Genomic DNA, 24,114 nt, shown 5'->3' with positions numbered 1-24,114 from the left:
ACGCCTCTAATTACTTAGGGTATCTCTCTATATACCGATCATTATAGAAAATAGAAGGAATGCATTGATATGATCCATTTGACAACACTTGCCATGTACTTAATCATTTTATACTTTACATTCCAGACTCTGAAACTACGTAAAAAACTAGCCCTTCCCCATGATGGAGATGCCCAAACCTGTAGAGGTTCTAGTACTCTCAGGGGAGAATGCAAATTGCTACTTGACGTGGTGTAAACAGCGAAAGTTCAGCTAAGACCCATCCTAGACTAAGTATGAGGAAATTATTTTGTCCCTTTCATTTACATTAGAAATCTGGTTATTTGTTCAAAAAGTAAACATAGAATTCCATATAATGATGAGACTCGTGGCCCTAAAATATATTTCTGTAGTAATTCTACCCATGAATAAGCCATGAAATCAACTAGGGCACAAGGTTTTTCAATCAGGAGGTCCTGCTTTAGTAATAAATGACCAATTTCTAATGATGTTATGAGAACTGTTGTAAAAAGTTTTTACATCTCTTACATATGGATGGAGCAAAAGTAGATTTATAGTTATCCCCATGGAAACTAATATAATAACTAATAAATAATGATACGGGAATAAACTCTGTGTTTCTTATACTCACAATGGTAAACCTACTTTTGCCCCTCCCTGTGTCTACTGGAGAAAGAAGACAAGGGCAGAAAAACTCAAGTCCTTCCAATCTCTGCTGGTAGAACAATATCAGGTCATTCAGAGAATGAAAAGTGTCTCCACCTGATTTTAGAATTGTTTTTCTCAATCGGGATTTTTCTTTCTCTTCCTTTCTTTCCTCTTTCCCTCCTTGCCTCCCTCCTTCCTTTCTTCTTTCTCTCTTTCTTCGTGTACTTGTTAAGTGAATGAAATCCTCTTGATTGTGTTACTTGGGAACAGGAATCAGAAAATAATGTGAATCTATATGATGCAAAAGGGAAAGAGAAGTAACATCTTCAAAAATGTACAATGTATGTTCACAATATTTAAACGTATGCATTGATATGTTGGAACTTCAGTCCTTTCACTTAATTCCTGCTAAAATGCAGCTCTTTTAATGAGTGATACATGCTTTTCTGGGAGCGCTTTGTGACAGAAGAGTGGGAAGAAGGCAGAGAGAGCGTCAGGGTACGCTGAGGGGAAGAAAGCCGTGCCGTGACAAGGGAGAAGCGTGCAGGCAGAGAAGAAAGGGGAAGTGAGAGGGGATCGATGACAAAATTTTGCTATTTCTGCGCTCTCTTCAGATTCAGTTCTGCCTCATGGATATATCCTTCCAGACTTTTAGTGTATTTATCATTATCCATCACAAAACTAGCTATTTTCATTGAACATTATCTATAGTGGCATCCTGCTGGTCACTTCACATTAAAAAATGTAAAAATAAATTGTTATAGCAAAGTCTGCTGTGGTCTCCCTTTTACACCTGAAAAAAAGGCTTAGAAGGCAAGTGAGGTGCAAGAATGATTAAAACCACATCCACTTGAATCCAAACCCCCTTGCTATCTGTCAACATACTGCCTGTCATACTTATCTCATTTGGAAATTTGCATTTTCCTTCACATCAAGGATGTGAGGACACCAGTACCAGTAAAAACGAGGTTACACAGTAGTGGGGTGGAGAGAACTGTATAGCAGATCCTAACTACTTCTAGTACAGTGTGCCGTGCCAATTGCAGAGTGAGGAAGTACAATCCTGCCTTGTGCCCAGAAAAAGGAGAAATGGAGGCACTGGTATGCAGCACTAATACACACCCCAGAATCTCAACAGTGAAGGCAGAATGGAAGAAAACAACCACAGAAGTTCTGAGTGCAAAAAGGGCAAGGTGATTTCCAGCCCAGTTTTTGACTCCACGCCTGCTTATTTTAAACATTTTCCATGTGTTGATTTACTTGGTGAGGTGTAGATACAGGTGTATTTTTAGCAAAACTAACAAAAGAGGTTGGTCATTCAAATAATCCAACTGAGACTTCCGGTGAGAACAGCATATGTTTCAGAATTGTTATAGGTTGTGGCACTAGTCAGTGAGAACTTTTTCATTGCCGGTGATAATGCAGCACGTTTCTGAAGAAATGCAAGAGGATGACATTCTGTGCAGAAGAAATGTATCTGAGTGCTTGTAGGACTTGGTGCCCCTTTCAGATGAAATGAAGTTAGATTTTCAAACTGAAAATCTGTAAGCTGTCCTGGTTAATGAAGCATATTCTAATTCAAAATCATTAGACTGGCAAAAGCTTTCCGTTTTAGAGCTTTTGAAACCTACATTGACTTTGAATTAATAAAGCCAGGGAATGTGTCGCAGCGGAAAGGGATCAAGGAAGGCAGGGTTCATGGCCCCATCCTGGAATTACTTACTAGTCTATTTCCTAATTTTTTAAGGCTGTTTCTCATGTGTTATGTGGGGGATATTAATAAATAAATGTAGCAAGTACTACCAGAAAATAGATCTCTGCCTCCAAAATAGGTTAAGTGATTACTGTTCACTTCTCTTTATCTCTAACATGCCTATTCTAGTTCAGGCAAATCTCGTCTCTCAGCAACACCACCATCAACAGTCTCCTGAAGATTTTTCCACTTCTCCTCTAGCCCCTGCAGTCCATTCATCACTCACTACAGAGAGCGACCTTTCTCGTCCCAGGGCCTTTGCACAGGCCACTCCACTCTGTTTTTATTTCCTGTAGGGACAGCTCTATTTTTTCCTTCAATTGACTGCCTTTGGTTATATATTTTTTCAAAAATAATCTTTCTTGCTCTTCCTATGGGAAGTAGTTTGCTACCTGAACTCATTAGTTTCCTCCATGGTGCCTGCCCTGATTTGTAATTTGTTTTTGATTTTCTGCTTCCTTCTTTGTTTGTTGTCTGTCCTCGATATGAGTTCCACAAGGGCAGAGAGTGGCTTGGGCTTGTCCAGCCTTGTCTCTACCAAGCACAGTGGCCCGCACACTGAAGGTGCTAAAGAAATATTTGTGTGATGAGTGAAGGGGCTGCTGTGAGGGTAAGAGAGGTAATTAGGTGCATCTTCAGGTAGTGAGTGGTGTTCAGTGAGCCTTGCAATTCTTTCCTTTTCCTTTACCAGCGCTGCCCAATCAGTCTCCACCTGTAACCCACACGTTTCCTGCCGCCCCTGCCGCCCCTGTCTCCCCATCACCAATATCGTAGAGATCTAAACGAAAAGTCAAACAGAGGAGATTGCTCTTGATTCTGGTACATTGTTTGTTTGACACCTCTGTGGTCTTGTGCACTATTTCCTGGTACCCTAATATGACCTTTCCTAGGCCAAGTTTGGAAATTTGTAATAACAGACAAACATTTGTTTCTTACTACCTCTTCTTACAGGTTATATAGCATCTGTAAATCTTTCTTGAGCAGTGGTGCTATAAAATCACTTGGCTATTTTATTACCTCTTTCTCTTATTATTTAAAAATGAATGAAAAATAAAAATATAAAAATATGTAAACCAGTGATTAAAAAGTCAGGCAAAGAAACAAGGGTGAAACAATTAAAACAAGGGTGAAAATAATTGTGTGTGATAGATGGTTAACATTTAGTTTTATGGACACACTGAAATTAAACTGATTAATAATGTCTTCACTTACAAAGGAAAAAATACATGTAAAAACAACATAAAATGCTGGAATTTATCATCAGATACTATGTCTAAAGGGATATAATTAAAAATTATATCGGTTTTAGCTCTCTATGAAACAGAATCCCCTCTAAAATATATCTCTTGCATATTTGACTTTCTAATGTGCTTTTATCTGATTTTGCCTCAAAGTACTGAATTGCTGATAGAGTGTGATCCATCTTCCCCCTGAAAGATTAGCAAACCTCCTCCCTCAACTTGCTTATGAGGAACTAATGACTCAGTGAGGTGGAGGACTCGGTTCCACAGGCCTCCCTCAGTTCTTCCAGAGCAGTTGCCTGAGTACTTCAGAGTCCAGGTCTGCAGGCAAAGAGACCTAGTATTTATTTAAAAGGAACCATCCATGGAAACGCAAATTAAAACCACAGCAATGTATCACCTCATATCCATCGGAACTGCTATCATCAATAAACCCATAAACAACAAGTGCTGGCGAGGATGTGGACAAAGGGGAAAATTTTGCACTATTGGTGGGAATGCAGACTGGTGCAGCCACTGTGGAAAGCAGTATGGGAATACCTCAAAAAATTAAAAATGTATCTGCCTCATGACCCAGCAATACCATGTCTGGGTATATATCTGAAGATACCCAGAACACTAATTTGAAGCAGTATATGCACCCCTATGTTCATTGCAGCGTCATTTATAATACCCAAGCCATGGAAGTACCCCAAGTGCCCATCAGTGCATGCGTGGATTAAAAACGCTGCGGTGGTAATACTCTGGTTTCTCTTCAGATCGTATAAATCTTTCGCCTTTTACAAAAAAGCTGTGGTACATGTATATAATGGAATACTACTTGGCCATAAAAAAGAACAAAATCTTCCCATTTGCAACTACATAGATGGACCTAGGGAATATTATGCTAAGTAAGCCAGTCAGAGAAAGGCAAATACTATATGATTCACTTATATGTGGAATCTAGAGGACAATATAAACAAACAAATGATACAGAAACAGACTCATAGATACAGAGAACAAACTGATGGTTGGCAGAGGGGAGGAGGGTTGGGGAGCTGGATGAAAAAGATAAAGGGATTGAGAAGTACAGATTGATAGTTACTAAGTAGTCATGGGGATATGAAATACAGTATAGGAAATATAATTAATAATATTGTACTGAGTATGTATGATGCTGGTGGGTTCTGGAAATATTAGGGGGAACACATTGTAAAGTATATGATTGTCTAATCACTAAGCTGTACACCTAAAACCGATACCAAAAAATAATGAATGTAAACTGTAATCTAAAAATACATAAAAAATGAAAAAGGAACCCCTCATAGTAATGGGCTAATATTCCTTTATAAATAGTGCTCATTCTGGGCTGGGAAATATTTACCAGTGGAAGGCCAATAGTTCAAGATGCACAAAGAGAAAGACACTCACGGTATCTTCTGGTTTGTTTTCCTACAGGCAATAGGTGTTTACTTCAGTCTGTTCCTTCTGTAAGTCCAATAAAGATACACCTATGGGGAACACACCTTGTAATTCTAAAACAACTTTGCTTTAATGCATCAGTTCCCAAAGAATTTTTCTGACTCTCCTACAAGCCTGCCCTGCCTCTCAACTCTTTCCAGACTGTGCTGGAATATGCCTCTGAACTCTGACATATTTACTTTGTAGATTTGCCCTGTAGTCACTGGACTTCTTAATATTGCTCTGGATTTGCAGAATAGATTTGGGAGTTCTGCCCGCTGTTTCCTAGTGTTTAATCCCTAACACATCCATCTCTGTTCTTCCTTCACTATTCACTTCCCTTGGGGCATAATTGCTGGAGCCTCATTTCACGTTCTCAGTAGCCCCACGTGACTAATGGTTACTGACAGTGGAGAAAGCTGTGTGAACAGCGCTGCCCTGCAGTATCCAGATGTTCACTGGGCCACCAGTGTTTCTCTCAACAGATGACCACCTGACCAAAATACGGACAGCCGAGACTGGCACGCAGCAATGACCCCCAACTCTTCAGTAAACTAAGTCTTAGTACAAATGTCCTTGACAGTTTGTCTTGTCAGTTAATGATGCATATCATTGCCTTCCAGACTCTTTTGCAAGGCTTACCAAATCCATCACGACCTTTACCATTTATCTCATTTCAGCATTCCTCCTTACGGTGAACTGTACTTTTCTGAACTGCTTTACTCTCCTGACTCCAACTTTAAGCTTGCCATTCCTTTTGTCTGAACCATCCTTTCCTTCCCAATCGTGTGTCAAGAATTCTCTGGTGCTGCGGGACACTTTGAGAGGAGGGGCTCAATCTCTCTGGACAACTTAGAGATGTGGGGCTCACTGACTGGTGCCTGACTGTTCATTTCGTTCAACATCAGAAAGCAATCTAGGGCACAGGGAGAATGTGAAACAGTGTTTTCTACGTAGAAAATTGTGAAATACCAAACTGACGGGAAGAGATATTAACCCTAGGGACTTCAGCTGTTCCAAAGGTCTTGTAAGGACACTTATCTATAGGCATCTTTATCTGTAGGCATGTGCACACCCATGTGCAGCTGCACGTGTGTGACTCCCTCCCCAGCACTAAATCTTCTCTCTCGACGGCTTTCCCCCACACATGAAGAGACAATGGAGGGGCTCTGTGAATGAGGTACAGACTATATTTGAATCTGTTCTGATACTTTCCTCTAAGAAAGCATTGTAACACTAGCAGAGTCTTTGAGAGGCATGCTCTAATTCATCCTTTTTTATTTTTAATGATATCTATCTAGGGGTGTCCAACCTTTTGGCATCTCTGGGCCTCACTGGAAGAAGAAGAGTTGTCTTGGTCCACACATTAAATACACTATGACACATAATCACAAAAAAATCTCATAATGTTTTAAGTAAATATATGATTTTGTGTCGGGACGCAGTCATAGCTATCCTGGGCTGCACGCGGCCTGTGGGCTACAAGTTGGACACCCCTGGTAGAGGAAACCTTTGGGAAGGAGAAACATCCACTGCAAGAGCCTAGGTGGGAGCAGGCTGCAAGGTCAGGTGCGGGCTGCAAGGTAAGGAGCAGCCCGCTCCCACCCAGGTTCTGGTCCTTCCTTTCATTCACACCCGGCCCCTATTTGGTTAGGGGCACTTAAAGCCAAGGCTGAATTGTAGCCAAAAAAAATGCCAGAGCTGCAGCACTCCCATAGAAGATACTTCCTAGACCTAAAATACATTAGCACTAATATATTTAAATGGGTATTACACGATGAGCTTCATTGTCTTTCCCTGGCCTCCCTGTCTCTCAGTTTGTGTGTGGAGACTGAGGGCAAAGTCTCTGCAGGACGTGTCTTGTCTTTATGACAAAAATACAAGGGCCTCTCCTGATATTTTTGCTTAAGGCTTGAGATTTGAACCTGGTGCACATGTTTCAGATTGATAAGAAAAAGGAGAGAAAACTTAGCTTTTATAACATACCTATAGTTGCAGTGTTATCCTGGAAATGCAGTAACTACAACAAAGATTTCCCCAATTTCATTCCATAGATCTTATTTTGACCAAGAGCAGAATACTCACCTTAATTTTTAGGCACTTGAACCTAGAATTCACAATCTTAGTTAAACCAACTTGAGGAATTATTTGCAATTCAGATTAAATACCACTGATCACTTTTTCTTCTCAGTTCATGCAAGTCCTGCTTCAATAACACGTGTTTATCTGTTTCTCTATAATTTAAAAATATCTTGTGCAGAGAATGAAGCACATAAAGAATAATCAGACACACTTGCTGAACCAATTACACATGGAGTCCTGCCAGTCTCCAGTCTAAGTGATTAGATGTCCCTCCACTTTCTTTAAATATCACAAAACAACTGTAAATTAGTAAGTAGCTACTTTCAGATTAACGACAACATGTAAAGTTCAAAGGTTCATGCTCAATTCTGCAGGGAGTGTTGGTTTTGTATGGCAGCAGTGACCGTAACCTCGCGCCCTCCTGCCCCGCCCCCAAACCTGCCATCAATGAAGTGTGACCCAGGCAGGCTCTTTCTCAGGCATTATGGGAAAGCCTTACTATTCCATTGCACTCGCTATGTTCACAACCCTGATGAAATCCATGAGTGTGTTCTGGGGCATTTGTTTTGTTTGGATTTCTTGGACTTCATTTGAACAATTTATTTCTGAGGATTCCCAAGCACAAACAACCAGGCACCTTATCAAAACAAAACAAACCATAGGATTATAAGTATAAATATTTAGAACACACATAATAGAAAAACAAACATGGAGTGTAACAGTTTTTAAGCACTAAAATGCTGCTTATTTTGCTTGCAAGTACTCAACAATGATGTAAGCAATGCAGGATCCCATCAGCTTTGACGAGTCCCAACAATGCCACCTGGAGCTCAGCGCTCCCAGTCTGTGCCAATGAGAGCCTGCGTGTATGGTCCAATGCAAGGGTTACCTTGAGCTATTTCACCAGACTGGGAGTCCCTAGTTTTAGAAGGGAAGAGAAAGGAAAAGTATTGGTCATCTCTCTCAGCTTACACCCATTGCTAGAAGTAGCTACATGTGATATCATATTAATTCTAACAATGACCCTGAGACACAAATTCTTATTTCCATTTTTACCAATGAGAAAACTAAGTCACAAAGCAGGTAACTGACTTTCCTAAGAACACACAGCTGAGGTGAAGATTCAAACGCAGGTTTTGGACCCTTGAGTTTATTTCTTTTCTAATTTGCCAGGCTACTTCAGGTCACCAAAGGTCTTCTTATGTAGTTGTACCTGGAATAACATAAACCCGCCCAAGGACATGCAGGGGCAAGTCAACAAGTGAAAGTGAAGTGTAGCTAAACCTGGAACACCAGACCTGTGACCATGCACACCTGATTCCTGGGGCACAAACACAACCCCGGCCAAACGGACTGGAGGTCATTCAGGTCTGGGCCACAGTCCCAGTGGAAACAGGAATGTCAAACAGGAAAACTGATGCAGAAGTCCACGTGTGCATACAGGGCCCATTGGAGGGACTGTTTGGGAAACTCCATGATACTCAGAGTCTACCAGACATGCCAGCTTTACCTCCACAGACCAATTCCAGACCCCACAGACTGACCGTGGGTGTACGCCTATTATTGCAGGACGTTTTGTGCGCGTTAGCTCAACCAAGCCTCACCACAGCCATGAAGAGGATGATACCAGCCGCAGGTTAGCAGGGCCAGCTTAGTGGTAAACAGCACGGACTGCGGAACCAAACTGCCTGGGGCTGACTGCTGGCTCCCTTTGGCTCTGTTACCCCGGTCCCAGGACATTTACTTTCTCTCTGACCAAGCTGATTTACAAACTGAGAGTGATAACAATCTTTGGGGGCTCTCAAGAGTATAAAAGGGGGTAAATTGTGATGGAAGGAGACTTGATTTAGGGTGGTGAACACACAAAATACAATGTACAGATGACGTGGAATTGTGCACCTGAAAGCTGTATAATTTTGCTGACCAGCATCACTCCAATACACTCAATTCAAAATAAAAATAAAATAAAACAAACAAAAAAGAGTATAAAATGTCTCAAATAATGCTGAGGTCAGGGTAATTGCTAGGCAAGTATCAGGTAAATGCAGGAGGAGACTGAATAACTTGCATAAATTTACTCAGGTAATACATGGAGCTGGGACTGAAGTCCAGCTGGCATGAGCCCAGAGCCCTTGCCTGTGGTCCAGTTTAGATGTCCAACCCATGGCTCACAGGCCACATGCGGCCCAGGATGGCTATGAATGTGGCCCAACACAAAATCATAAATTTACTTAAAACCTTTTTTTTGCTCATCATTTTTCATTAGTGTTTGTGTATTTAATGTGTGGCTGAAGACAACTCTTCTTCTTCCAGGGTGGCCCAGAGATGCCAAAAGGTTGGACACCCCACAGACGGCGTATATGAATTGGTACCATCAGACAGAGGTTCTTGATTCTGCAAATGAGAGACCTCAAAAAGTCTGCCTGTGAGAGTGCTAGGGAAAGCAGATATCAACAAGACCCTAAGATTCGTTTTTATTTCTCTCGCCCTATATTGGCTACTATCTCAGTGGAAATCATGGGATATTTGAAACTCATTTCAGAATCTCCTTTGCCTAAAACCTTTTCCAGGGTCGGCTGGATACTTACAATCTTTAGCTTTGTATCCATTACTGAATTCATCTCCATCAAAATTCAGTAATACTTAGCACTCTCTACCTTTGGAGGAGTCAACAACGGTGGACTCTAGACAGAGTTTTTAGGTCAGAATATAAAGAATCCTATTGAGTTTGCACCAGTAATCCCTTCTCCATGATAAGAAATATGCCTTCCACTTACATCATGAAATGGAATTTTCAAAGGGCCATGAAAGGGTTTCTTCCTGCACTTCCATAAATCAGGTATTCTAAAAGATGAACATAGCTTTTTCTGTGAAGAAATTGTTGTTTTGTGAGGTTTTTTTAAATTTAACATGAAGCAAATAAAAACAATATATAGCTACATCTGCTCAGTCTCCCCATACATGAGAATGTCAACATTTTGTTTTAAAAAAAAAAAACAAAAACATTTCACCTGTGCCAAATCAAGTCAAATTAGGTTGTCTAAGACCTGTTGTCCCATGACTTTGAGTCCTTGGAAAGCGTCCCAGTTTAGTCTGTCGGAGTAACTCTCTCGGGATTTCGTATGCATAGACACAGCCCTGGTGGGCACAGACACGATCTGAATGTGAGAGCAGGCATTTTGTAGTAAAAGCCACATCCCACAGTTCCGAGAGCGAAATCTCTCATGTGTTACTTTTTACGAAACTGCAAACCTGTAAGGATGACAGTAAGTGAAGTGTCTGCAGTAGGGTATTGGGGCATTTTCTGGAATCAGTTTTTGTGCCTTACTGTTATGCATTTCTCCAAGTTAAAAGGGGTCATATTTAGTCTGTTTTTCAGCTCAGGACATACAAGAATTACACTAGAGAGAGATGGAATAGGTAAAGGCCAGGTAGTTAAGCAAAGACTTCGAAGTCAGGCACCCTGGGTTTGAATATAATCTCAGCCACTAGCTAACTATGTGACTTTAGTCCAGTTATTTGAGCTCTCTGAGCTTTGAGTTCTTCACCTTTCAAAGGACCTCAACTTGTTAATGTAAAGTTTAAGTTAGATAAAGTAAAGTACCAAGTATATAGTACTAAAAAATATAAGAAGTACTTGTTAATATTATTGTGCTGACTTCATAGTAGTGGGGATTTAAATTTTAATCAATATGCCGTGCACAGTGTTAGTTTCCATATATATATTATTGCTAATTTGTATAACAATCACAGCCAGAAACCATGATTAGATAAATGTTTCTCATTACAGCGTGTTAAATGGTTTGGAGAAGAGTCTAGAGACATGGAGATCCATCAGAGGCTATTACACGGATTCAGATGGGGAGTTCTCATTAAGACGGTAGCAGTGAAATGGAGAAAGAAAAACTATGTAGGATTTGGCATTTGGAGGACAAATGCTGTAACTGATTGTGTATGGTGGCAAGAAATAGCAAGGACTCTTATAAGAACCCTTTTTTAAAAAATTATTTTTAGAGGGGAAGGGGGTAGAAAGAGAGGGAGGGAAACATCAATGTGTGGTTGCCTCTCACACACCCCCCACTGGGGACCTGGCCTGCAACCCAGGCATGTGCCCTGACAGGGAATGGAACTGATGACCCTTTGATTCGCAGGCCAGCGCTCAGTCTACTGAGTCACACCAGCCAGGGCATAAAAACACTTTTGCTCTAATGCTCTGACTAAAATCCACTGATGATGAGGCACTGTTCTGGCAGAATATTCTAATGAAGAGGTAAGACTGTAAAAAGACATATTTTAAAAAGTGGCATGCTAGGTAGCATTTGGCTTCATTCAGTATCAGTAGACAGTCCTTGAGCAACTACTAGATTTCATATGGTGCTGGGCATTTGGTACCAGGCATACATAATAAAACTTCACCAACTCAGCGTTATGCCAAGAAACAATATCCATGCTTATCTGAACATTTTGGTTATAAATATCAAAAAAGCTCACCTTAAACTGGCTTTAAAAAGGGACATTTATGCATGAAGTAGTTGAAGAGTCTAGGGCTTTATACACAGATGGACCTTGGTGCTCAAATGATGTATGAAGAATGTGTGTGTGTGTGTGTTTTCTGTCTTTTGTTCTGCTTTCATATCGATCAGTTCAATTCCCAGGAAGGTTCTCTGTTCACGGTAGCAAGATGACCACCGGCAGCTGCAGGCTGTCATCCTTACTAGTTAAGCATTCTCAGTGTGGGAAAAAACTCCTTCAGCTTCTCACAACCTCTCCATAGTTCCAACAAATACTGCCGATGGAGATATTAGCCCAGTTTGGATTATTATTTCCCTTCTTGACCTAATTACTATGACCTGGGGTGGGCACTAGTCAACTTATGAACTAGAATAAAGACAAGGCTCCAAAAAGAATGATTGAAGTGTTATTGATAGAATATGGGAGAATAAATTGAGTGATAAAAATTACAGATGACAACTATACTCTCCAAATGATTCAAGCAAGGATTCTTTCTGTTGCAAAAAAAAAAAGAAATCCATTTCTAAGCCAAAATAGAATTTGTTGTGAGGATCTCATAGAACCCAAGAGGAGGGAGTGCAGCCTCACATGGAATTGAAATGAGGAAATGAAAATCAATCGACTCTAGAGCTGCCTTGCTACTTCTCTTTCTCCTTCTTCCTCTTCCTCCTCTTCCTCCTTCTCCTCTCTCTCTCTCTGGCCACTTGTACATCTTTGTTTTTCTCTGCACATCTGTATTTTGGCTACATCTAGCTCTTCAGTCCAATGTCTCTGTTCTCAATGCACACAACTATCCCACAGTTCTGGAGTTTATATTTCTCAGTTTCAACCAATCAAAAGGGACCAAGATTAGCATCTCTTACTCCCAATTCAAAATTTATGAAACAGAATCTTACTAGTGCAACTTAGATCTAGTGACCATTCCGGCCCAACCAAGTGTGGCATACGGACTGGGTTAAACCTTCTGTGGTGTAAGAGCCCTGGCTCCTCAGCCTTCAGGGTAGGCTCACATCTCTGGAAATAGTTCTCTGGAAATAGAACGGAGAGGTGGGAGAAGTGCTGGAGTGAATGAGGGGGAGCAGGCTGGGTGAAAGAGTCAGTGTGAAACATACTGAGCTGGAGATTCCTGTGGGATATCCAAATGGCAGCATTCAGTGATTTATTGTGTATATGAATTCTATTTTCAGGAGAGATTATGGGGTTTAAAAGTAGATTTTATAGTTATTACAATAATGGTAAAAGGGAGTTGAAATTACATATACATCAGATTATCCATATTAATCATAGATTTATGTGATAAGAAGATTGGTTTCCAATTTCCATTTTAAGCCAATAAAATGGTTTTATGTAAAATGGAAGATCATACAGGGTTATTTATATAACATTAGATTATGGAAGCAGTGGGTTAGCTACGTCTTGAGATCCCTATTGGGCAGCCTCAGGTACATCTACATTTTCGGAATCTCCTTCACCTAACTATTCCTTTTGATGTTTCCCAGAGATTTAACTGAACCCCTTTGCATAAGTTACTATATGTGGATTATATGACTTAAATTCACATCCACGTGTGAATGAACCCCAAGTTTCTCTCCTGTTCAGACCTCCTGCCTATTTATCCAGTGGCTGATTGGACAGCCCATTCAACTTAACCCCACTCATAACCTGCTTCCCAAAGCCTGCTCCTTCCCCAGGATGCCAGTGCCCTGTCCATCAACCCCAGAATCCAGTCCTTCCTGTCATGATAGCCACATGTGTTAATTGTGCCTCTTTAATGTCCCTGAATCTGTCCAGTTTGTCTCTTTCCCTATTGCAGCTACATTAGTGTAAGCTTCTTATCTTACCACTTATTTTAATGCTTTCTTGTTGCCCCCAGCCTTGTTTCCCCCATCCTACCCCCCAGCTTCCCCCACAAAATCTATTCACTGTGCAGCCAAAGTGAACTCTCCTTCACACCAGTTCTCCATGGTACAACTAGAAAGAAATATCTAATGCATATGCGTAAATATAGCCTTAGCACATTGTTGGTTAGAAGTTTTAAGAATCTCACTGGTCCCCCCCAAAATTCCAAACCTGTAAGCACCACATATCTGTCCCTTAGTAACTGCAGCCCTTATTCTTCTATTTTATTTTTTTTGCTTAGTTCCTTAAATCTTAGTTCCTTCGTTCACCAGGTCCCTCTATAGCATCTTGGACTTTGCCGAGGGTTATCCCCCCTTCAGACCCTAACTCTCTCCTGAACTCCTTTACCCTTGCTTCATCTCATATTCTCTTTCAAGACGTACCTCCCTGGTGAATCTTTTCCTGAACAACTAACGTTGGATTTTACATTCATTTTGTGTATTTCTTTGGCATCCTGTTCTTACACCCACATTCCACTTATCATATCAAATTTCAATAACCAGTTTATTTATCTCTCTTTCATCATGGATTGCAAGCTCCTTGCAGTCCTCCTTGAGGGCAGGAACTCTTCCTTTTTTTCTTTAACTCTTATGTCCCCAGTGTCTAGCATAGGCCCTGAAATAAAGTAGGTACTCAGTTAATATTGGCTGATTGAATGAATGGATATCAATTAGGTTATCCATAAGGAGAGGTGAAAGGTGTTTAAATTTGATTTGATGGCCATAAACATCAACTCATTACAGAAAAGATTCCTTTATCATTTTGTAACTTATCCCTAAAATGTTGCCACTAGAGAAGCATGAGTTTGGATAAAAATAGATAGACAAACAAACAAATACATAAACATATACATTTCTGGTACTGGGTAAGGACACACATTCTCCTTGGAAGAAAGGAGAGGAAACTGGTTTAATTTTTAAAATCATGTGTTTAAAATTAATATGAAGTAATAAATATCTGGTTTCCTTAAAAACCCAGTTTCTTCCAATCCTACTTTTTTTTTGATATAAGTTATCACCTTTAAATGATTTAGGAATCAACTTCCTGCCAAGATGGCAGCATGGGTAAACACGGCTCACCTCATTGCACAACCACATCAATGTTGCAACTAAATTATAGAACAACCATCACTCATAACCAGCAGAAATCGAGTTGAATGAAAGTCTGACAAATATGGAATTAAAGAAACCACACCCATCCAGACTGGTAAGAGGGGCAGGAACATAGAATGGGCTGGGCCCATATCCACTTGTGATAGATAAAAATTCAGAAAAAAAGTTTGGGAGGGATATCTTGGGAGTGAGGAGTCTCAGTCCCATACCAGGCCCCCAGTTAGGGTTCCAGTGCCTAGAAGATAAGTTCTTATAACTTCTGGCTGCAAAAACCAGAAGGGATTGAGTCAATGGGAGAAACTCCTAGAGTCCCAGGCAGTTCCCTTTAAGGAATCCACATGCAAACTTACTCAGACTCACTCCCTCTGAGCTCCAGCACTAGGGTAGCAGCTTGAAAGGCACACAGGGAGGAGTGGAAGTGGTGGGCATCCAGGCGAGAGCTAGGGGACAGATTTCCCTCACACAGAAAGGTGGACAGAGACGGATTTCATCAACCTGGCTAACACTGTTTAACCCGGGCAGAGAGATCCCCTGAGGCTCTGTCCCACCCAGCTTATAGCTGTTAACAGTAGCTTTTTCATATGAATGGCTGGTCTTGGCTAAAACTTAACAACATTCTAAATCCTTTCATCAAGCAACAGCCGGCCTCAGTGAGACCTGAGACCCATACTTCTAGCTAAGTGGCTCCAGCACAGCGCTAGTAGCAGCCATATTAGAATCACAGCTTGGCTTCATCTGGGAATCTCCAAGCCCAGCACAAGTAGCAGCCATCTCAGATTGCTTTATAGCTCAGGCAGGGTGGCTCTGGGCAGAAAGTAGGTGGGGTCTGACCTTGGCCTGCACCACCTGGGAAACTCTAGAACCTGCACACCCAGTGGACAGCTACAGACCCTGTCTCTGCACAGCTGATCCTCCACAGAGGGTGGAGTTTGGTGGTCAGTGGTCATAGCCAATCCTTGCAACTCACTGGCCTGGGTAAATCCCTCCCATTGACCTACCAACAACAACCAAGGCTCAACTACAAGAAGAGATTGTACTCAGCCCCCCACAAAAGGCATACCTCGAGCACCTAGCTCGGGTGATAGGGGAGGCTGTGCCACTGGACCCTACAGGACATCTACTACATTAGGCCACAATACCCATATCAGCTCTACCTAATGCATAGAAACAAACACAGGGAGGCTGCCAAAATGAGAAGACAAAGAAACATGGCCCAAATGAAAGAACAGATTAAACTACAGAAAAAGAACTAAACTAAATGGAGATAAGCCATCTATCAAATGCAGAGTTCAAAACACTGGTTAATAAGAATGCTCAAGGAACTTAGTGAGGACCTCAACAGCATAAACAAGATCCAGTCAGAAATGAGGATACACTAATTGAAATAAAGAACAATTTACAGGGAAATAACAGTAGAGTGAATAAAGCAGAGAATCAGATCAATCATTTGGAATGTAAGGAAGGAAAAACAACCAATCAGAACAACAAGAAGGGAAAAGAATCAAAGAAAACAAGGATAATGTAAGCAGTATCTGGGACAACTTCAAGAGGTCCAACATTTGCATCATGTGGGTGCCAGAAGGAGAAGAAAAAGAACAAGGAATTGGAACTCTATTTGAACAAATAATGAAAGAGAACTCCCCTAATTGGTGAAGGAAACAGACATGCAAGTCCAAGAAGCACAGAGAGTCCCAAACAAGATGAATGCAAAGAGGTCCACTCCAAGACACATCATAATTAAAATGCCAAATGTTAAAGATAAAGTGAGAATATTAAAAGCAGCAAGAGAGAATTTAGTTACCTACAGGGGATCTCCCATAAGACTGTTAGCTGATTTCCCAAAAGAAACTTTCCAGGCTACCAGGGATTGGCAAAAAATATTCAAAGTCACAAAAAGCAGGGACCTACAGCCAAGATTGCTGTACCCAGCAAAACTATCATTTAGAATGAAAGGGTAGATAAAAAGCTTCCCAGACAAGAAAAAACTAAAGGAGTTCATTATCAACAAACCATTAATATATGAAATGTTAAAGGGACTTATTTAAGAAAAGAAGATCCAAACTATGAACAATGAAATGGCAGTACATACATACCTTTCAACAATTGAAGCTAAGAAACAAACTAAGCAAACAAGAACAAAGACAGAATCATGGATACAGACAGTGTTTTGTTGGTTACCAGGTGGGAGAGGGGTGTTAGGGATGGGTAAAGAGACAAGGGGGTGAAGAAGTACAAATAGGTAGTCACAGAATGGCCATGGGGATGTAAAGTACAATATAGGAAATAGAGTAGCCAAAGAACTTATACACATGACCCATGGACATGAACAATGGTGTGGGGATTGCCTCAGGGAGTGGGGGGTGCTGGATGGAGGGGAACAAAGGGGGAAAAACTGAGTCAAGTGTAATAACATAATCAATAAAATATAGTAAAGAATAAAATAAATAAATATAAAAATAAATAACTAAATGAACTAGGAATCAATGTACTTTAAACACAGTTCAGAGGCATGAGATTAGACTCAGTGAAAGTATACACAAGCGTCAATGTATTAGTTTTTATTGCTATGTAACAAATTACCACAAATTTAGGTGCTTCAAGCAATACCCATTCAGTATCTCACATTTCTGTAGGTTGAAAGTCTAGGATAATGTGGCTAGATTCTTTGTTCAAGGTCTCACAAGGCTGAAATCAAGATATCAGTTGACAACATTCTCATCTTGTGTTCAAGGTCCTTTCCCAGGTTTGTTCTGTTATTGGCAGATTTCTGTGCCTTGTCATTGCAGGACTGAGGTCCTGATTCTTTACTGGCTCTTACCTGGGGCCTTTCTCAGCTCCTTAACACAACCTGCATTCCTTCTCACATGACCCCTTCCATCTTCAAACCAGCTATAGCACGTTGAATCCTTTTTATACTTCAAAACTCTCTAACTTCTTCTGACACTAGTTAGAGAAAGTTTCGGCTATAAATTGTGTTATTAGATAAGGCCCACCCATCTGGATAACCTCCCTGTCTTATGATTTACTGTGTCATACATCAACATAATCACGGGATCTCTGTATTCGCAGGGGATGTAGGCAGGGCATCATTGAAAGGGGAACATTCTGCCTAGTACATTCAGTGTCTTGGACTAGGTGGCCAAGAGATGATTTATGTAAACTAAACTTAACAGGCACATAAAAGAGGATTAGAGATTGCAAATTTCTGGCCAACTAGTTTTGGATAAAGACATGGCGGTATTTTATGGGGTTGAGATACAAGTTGTTTTTCTTATGTTTCATAGCAGAATGTCAATTCCCAACTGATTGACATCAAAATGTTTTGATACATATCTTCTTAATCAACATCCTTGAAGGTATACATTTCAGGAATTCTCCAGCTAGCTCACTCTTGAAATGACTGTTACTTCCTAATTGTAAAAAAAGATGCATATGATGAGTAATAAGCAAACAGGACACATGAAATATTATGCTGTGACTAATAACATTTCCCAAATTCATTTTTCCTAAGCCATTTCCCCACATGAAACATCTCTTTATCTATCAAGGAAAGGCGTCAAGAATCCTTGATCAGGAGCACGAGCTGAGCAATGAAAGATCCTAGTGGTATCCATGAACCTATGGGAAAGCAAGTGTTCTGAAAACTGTCGATAATTTGCAACCCAGTTCAGTGTTTACTAATGTGAAAGAAAGGGAGAGGGATGAAGGGAGGAGAGGCTAGTGAAGAGAGGCTAGGCTTCTTGAGAGGAGTTTCAACAATGTTCAGGAGGCCTGGGAAATATTCTTCACAGAAGTTAGTGCCAGAAAATTTCTTCTTCTGAAAAATAGGTTTCCTTTTTATTATCAAATATGGAGAGCTATGTAACCATCCATGTTTCTGTTTTGCCTTGGCTGCCAAAACCTCAGAACTAATAGGTGTGCATCTTCTCCCTAGTTCCTGAGAGATTTTCCTCCTCTTTTCTCTATCTGATTGTTTATATCTTTTATTCTTCATTTTGACTATCTGTATACATGGCATATAAATTTTCATATAAACTATTTAAAAATCTTTATAGAAGTAGTGTTTTTTTAATTATAGCATGTTTTAGAAGCATGTTTTTTTAATTATAGAAAATACAGTATGCTAGAGTGTGTCACAAAAACTGTGCAAATTGAAGAATTTAATATCTTAACTGCAACTGACAAACAGATATATGTAAAAATATGTAGGGCTTGAAAAAGGTAGGGAAAACACCCAGGGAAGCCCATCAATGGGATAGGGTTGAGGAAAAGAGATGTATTTTAAGAGAAGGAAATACTGCTTAATATAGTAACCAAATAAAGCCTTTTAACTTGGGAGACTATGTTCACTTTTTTCTTTTTTTTTTTTAATTTTAAAATGTTTTTTCATTACAGTTCACATTCATCACCATTTTATGTTAGTCTCAGGTGTACAGCATAGTGGTTAGACAATAATATACTTTACCAAGTGTTCCCCCCAATATTTCCAGTGCCCACCTGGCACCACACATATAAATTACAACATTATTGACTACATGTCACATGCTGTATTACAGCCCATAGCCATTTTGTAACTACCAGAGACTGTGCTCACTTTAGCATTCCTCTAGGCTCTGAGTTCTTCACTGTTCTTTTTTGGTGGGTGGCACAGGTATTCATTGACCTCTCCGAGAATACTGATGAAATGTATGACTCTCTTCTTACACAAATTCAAACATTAACATACATACAAAATAATTTCAAGGGCTTTTCAAATCTCCTAACATTAAGACATGGATTCTTGGTAAGGAGCCCTAATATATAAACAACAACATCCCTCTATCAATATATTCTGGTTTATTAAAATACGGTCTTACAACTGGCAAAATTTAAAAAAATGTTTACTTCACAGTATACTACTCAGAGGAAATATTCTTTGAAAATGTCATCGCTATGCTTTCTCTCTCTCTTAATTATCTTAACTCTTATGTTAGCAGATCCACAAATACAGATGCAAGGATTGGAAAAACTTACCAAGTTCCCCTGAATTAGCTTTTTATACAATACTGTATTAGATCACATAACTATTAACAATTTAATAGCCGTCTTTTTATCATCTAGTTGAGACAAACTCCGTACACATTAAGATATCATAGGCGTATTTTTCCAATGAAAAGAATGGACACAGGTTAAAGTTTCTTCAGGGCCATGCGTAAGGAAGGTGGGCTGCAACATGACACCAAAGCAGACACAGGAATACAAGAGACAAAAAGAAAGTATAAGGAAGCCAAGGGTTCCAGGTAAGAGTTTCTGAACAAAAGGGTGGACGGCATCAAAGGCCAACTGCTGTCAAATCTGGCTCTAGTTCCGTGTACCCATCCTTGACTTACTGCTGCTGACTGATGCGGTCACCAGCCTAAAGTGTCTGCAGCATTGTGGCTGAGACAAGACCAATTCACAGGGAGTGCATGGCCACTCTCTCAAGAGAAGAGTGCCTCAACCCTGGCCTTGACAGGCTCTTACTGCTTTTCTGGGCACATTACATTGAGGATGATCCTCATTTACTATGCACAGGTTCGCTTTAGGTGGTTACAGAAAATAAAGGAGAGGATGTTGCTAATTACATCAAAAAGGAAGGATATTTGCAAATGTAAAGGGAAAAGTGGTTGAACTGGTTACACTCATTCTTGGAAGATTCAGCATAGATTTTAGGAAGTTACTTTAAAGATACGCAGTAAACTTTGCCGCCTCGATTCAGGTGAGGGACTTTTAGCAAAAAGCAAGTTTCAAAGCGGCCTAGGTACAATGCAGGCCTGATTCCCCACGGGAGAACCTATCCGTGGGTGGCGGTCCTGTGTGCCGGAACTTGCTTTCCACTGGCCTTTCCGAGTGGGAGCTGGACCCACGCCACGCAGGACAGTCTCCTGTAGCTGATGGGAAAAGTATTGAAGATAAGAGAAAGAGGGATTGTTAGTGAAATCTCAGGGTCAGCGGAAAACGTGCGGCTGCTTTGTTTTCCTCTGGTCCTAAATAAGCTCCTAGGAAATATCCCTACTCCACTCATTTTCCCCAACCCCCCTTCTACTAAGTGGCAAGTGACCCTGGGCAGGTTGCTCCATCTCATTTTTTTAATGGAAAAAATAGAGACCTGTTCAGTTATTGCCAGGAATAAGTCATATAACATGAGGAAATTGCCTGAAACTAGGTGGAACATACTAGGATGATGGTCAATAACTTTAGGTTTTTATCTGCATCAAGTAGTGTGACTTTAGGAAATTGCTGGAAGGAGCAGGCAAGTGGAGAATCTTACCTAAGAAGCTTGAGAAAATGGAAGAGAGAGAGAACAAAAAAAAGTATTCTGGTTTTTTTCTGTGCTAGCATCTAAGAAGACAACAATACTGTCCTCCTAAGTACCAAGAACAGAAAACTGTGCAATGATGAATAAAAAAAAAATCTCACATAAGAGTTGTTATTTTTTCTTCAAGCTTTCAATGTATACTTGAGAGTGTGTGTAAGTTACGTGTGCGTGGCCTGCGCTTTATACTCTGATGACCCAGTCTGGATTGTCTAAGACACAATGTTATAACTCACACTGTCCTAAAGCCACCAGCTATAAAGGACTCAGGTTATGGCCATTACACCCTTAGAAGTTCTGCTTTATTGCTTGGCAAATCTACCATACTGACAGAAGATACATGTTGCATTATACTACTAACTTAAGTTGTTAGGATTAGAGACATTAAATTATATTTCACACTAAGTGAGAGATGTTCATTAAATAGTTTACTGAGAAATATTACATGGCCGATGAAAGCACTGACTGATAAGCATCTTTATTGACAATAAAAACAAATTACATCATCTTATACCCATCCAGTCCTGAATTTCCTACTACCACAAGTGAGTTTCACTTGCTATCTCTCCTCACCCCACACTCACCATGTTTATAATCATATTATTCTTCTCTACCTTATATTGAGACAAGTTGCAGTCTCTAATCCTCATTTCCTTACATTTTTAAATGGCACCGGCTTTGTTCTGGGCCAAGTTGCCCTATTAAATGTGCAGAACTGGGCAGGAACTTCTTACCCTTTGAGGCTTTTATTTATTTATTTAGCTATTGCTCCCTCCCACTGGGATGTTGCGTTCAGCCAGCTATCAATGTCTTCCTTTCCTAAATATTAACTGATACAGTATGTATTCTCCCAGAGGATCAATGAGAGAAAACACAAAAGAATCATTCTACAAGTGGTAGAATTTTAAGGCTATGCTAAGTATAAAGTATATATACTTACACAGTGGAGTCCTTCCTGACACTTTTCAAATCACGCACGTCTCGCTACAAACAAGCATGCCTTCACAGTGGAGGACACCTAAAAAAATCTAAACAATCTCTGGGCTCTTTCGTTACAATGTTTTCAGCTCCAACATCCCCAAGCCTTGTTGTATTTACGTTACTGGCCAATTGAAGAACCTACAAAAAGGTTCTTCCATTTTGCATTGCAATTTAAAATTTCTCTGTCATATACTCAATCTGATTTTACCTGCACGGCCAACTTTTCTTGTACTTTCTGCAATATCCAGATTTTAGATGTCTTGAATTCTGGAGTTATACTACAGAATCAAATTATTAGGGTAGGAACATCATCTAGGATTAGTATTCTATATTTCTTAAAGTTTTTTACTAAGTAATGAATTAATAAACTAAACCATTAATGAATGAAATATTGCTATGCCAGTTCTCCAGACTCCACCGATCTCACTCAACCTCAGTACCTTTGCCTATGCCATTTCTCGCACCTGGAATGCATACTTCCTTCCTCTACACCAGTGATTCTGGTGTGTACCAGAATCACCTGAAGGACTGGTCAAAACACAGATTGCTTGGCTTCACCCCAGAGTTCCCAGTGTGGGTTCCAAGAATTCGCATTTCTAACAAGCTCCCAAGTGATGTAAATGACTCTGGCCCTGGCTCCACTCTTTCAGAACACTTGTCCAGAGCTCAGGTATCTTCTGAAACACACCTCTATCTCACTTTGTGTGTGTGTGTGTGTGTGTGTGTGTGAGAGAGAGATGGAGTCCCCTCACGTGACTTGAGTTCGTATCAACCATTACTATTTATAAGTTCTTTAGTTTTTTTTAAGGTGTTTACAAACTCATTACACATCAGTTTGTTCTCATAAAATGTGGTGCTTTCACATCTTAACCCCAATATGTTGCATATCTCACTTCTCTTGAAAAGACCATGTGTCTTTGTGACTCTATGTTATTATTCCCTTTTCTTAGTTTGCCTTCTAGTTTTATCAACCTGGTGAACTCTAAGAGCTCTATTAGGTAGAATCATTTTTTAATTCTTGGTACTTACCACTCTCCATCCCATCTCTTTGCTCCATAGACCACTGAGCTTACCAATATCATAGACGGTATCTGAGTAGGTATAATACGTACTTCCCAAAGGCTAGAAACAGATTATATTTATTGGTATCCTTAATTCAAGAACAATGCCTCACTCGAAGTATTTTTGAAATAGTCCCAAGTCTTTGTCAAATACTGCATTATGTAAAATCGAACACAAAAAATGAACCAAAACAGTACCAAAAAATATGTTGTAGATAGAACCTCCATACTGAATTGTCATATACAATATTGAAAAATCAATCAGGTCAACATAAATGAACCTTCCCTATTGGGCAAAACTCTGGGTTCTAGTAATAATGTAGGTTGGAAGAATCCCCCAAAACAGAATGATGTATTTATTGTTGTTTCTTTCTGTTTATAAAACTGAGCAGAAAGAGGAAGCAAAAAAAGAGAAATATTCCCCCTTCATCTACATTAGTTACCCAGATGAGAATTAGTGGAGGAAATACAGGAATGTTTAGATTTGCTCATACATTACACATGTAAACAAAAAAGGATCTATAATGTCACAGCGAGAAATTTTTGAAATTAGCTCTCATGACCTCTTATTAATCATTTCTGCTTTTTAGTTTTTTTAAACTTATTGACTTGAGAGGGAGAGAGAGAGACATCGATTCGTTGTTCCCCTTATTCCTGCATTCATTGCATGATTCCTGTATGTGCCCCCGCCAGGCATTGAACCGGCAACCTTGGCGCATCGGGCCAACGCTCCAACCAAGCTACTCCACCAGGGCTCATTTTTGCTTTTAATATGCTTCCAAAAATTTATTTTATTTATTATCCACAAATCCAAAGATTGTTCCAAAGATTTGTTTAATTATCAACCTCAAATTCTCTAGGTGTTTTCTTACACTTGACTTTAGGATCAAGGCATCTTAGTGGGCTCCCTAGGGACACAGCCTTCCCCCTCTATCTCTAGTTTAAAATATAAACCAAGTGTAACTCAGTGATATTTAGTACAAGATGGCTATGTTTGGATCTGGTGATCAAAGCGTATCTTAACTAAAAGTAGAAGGTTTAGAACCACTAG

This window comes from Desmodus rotundus, chromosome 3, assembly GCF_022682495.2.
Source record: "Desmodus rotundus isolate HL8 chromosome 3, HLdesRot8A.1, whole genome shotgun sequence".
NCBI lineage: Eukaryota > Metazoa > Chordata > Mammalia > Chiroptera > Phyllostomidae > Desmodus > Desmodus rotundus.
Note: the sequence above shows the minus strand (reverse complement) of the source record.